This window comes from Myotis davidii, unplaced genomic scaffold, assembly GCF_000327345.1.
Source record: "Myotis davidii unplaced genomic scaffold, ASM32734v1 scaffold1055, whole genome shotgun sequence".
Taxonomy (NCBI): Eukaryota; Metazoa; Chordata; class Mammalia; order Chiroptera; family Vespertilionidae; genus Myotis; species Myotis davidii.
Window position 1 is genome coordinate 521,926 of NW_006286477.1, and position 988 is coordinate 522,913.

Sequence of the window (988 nt, forward strand, 5' to 3'; positions counted from 1 at the left end):
TGCGCCTGCCACGCCCCTCGCTCTGCCACCAGGGCCCGGGCGCCACTCCTCCCTGCGACCCAGCGGTCGAGGGCCGGCTGCCACCTTGCACGGAGGGCAGACTGGACTCTGAGGCCTGGCACATTGGGGCAGAACAGGCCGGGCACCTGCACCCACAGGAAGGGCTGTGCTCTGTGGGCTCCCCATGCAGACCGAGTCCTCAGATACGGACGAGGCCCACTGTGCGTCTGAAGGGACCGTGCCCGTCTGAGGTGGGCGAGCTCACCCAAAGGGAGGTGGGGAGGGGGCTCAGATGCGCCCAGGTCCGTGCGAAACGGAGTAGAGATGCACCGGGCAGGCTGGCCGGCCCCAAAAGGAGTCCACTTCCTTAGCGCAGCGCCGCTCATTATGCTAAAATGCATTTAACACGCAGGCGGGCTGGCTTCTGACGGAGAAGCATCGTCTGCCACAAATCGTCTCGGTGATAGTCCTTAATCACCAACACAATTTTTTGCCCTAGGCAGCTGGCTCAGTGGATAGAGCGTCGGCCTGTGGACCAAAGGGTCCTGGGTTCGATTCCGGTCAAGGGCATGTACCTCGGTTGCAGGCTCCTCCCCAGCCTGGGCCCTGGTCAGGGTGCGTGCAGGAGGCAACCAGCCAACGTGACATCGATGCTTCTCCCTGTCTCTCTCTCTTCCACTCTCTCTGAAAACCAATGGGAAATGCCCTCGGGTGAGGATCCACACATAAAAACAGCAAGCGTAACAAACCCACGACCGTGTTTTGTGTATCTGGTGATGCCGATACATCACCACAACTTAATAAAGGAAAAACAGAAGTGGCATTGCGTGTGCGTCCACGTGTAACTACTCAGGTGAGCACGTTCTTGTATCCGTTCCGAGAGCGTGTGCTCCCTCCTCGGGCCTCGATGGCTGACCTACGCGCGGGGATCGGCACGGCGCTGTCCTGGGACCGCGTTCTCGTTAGTGCGCCGCACCGCGGGCAGGCT

The 988-nt window shown here is 60.9% G+C and overlaps 1 protein-coding gene across 1 annotated transcript in view; it reads right to left on the reverse strand.

The window, feature by feature from the left end:
* The window catches only part of FGFR2 (fibroblast growth factor receptor 2), a 118,100-nt gene that overhangs the window by 43,644 nt on the left and 73,468 nt on the right, over positions 1–988 (reverse strand). The window lies entirely within an intron of this gene.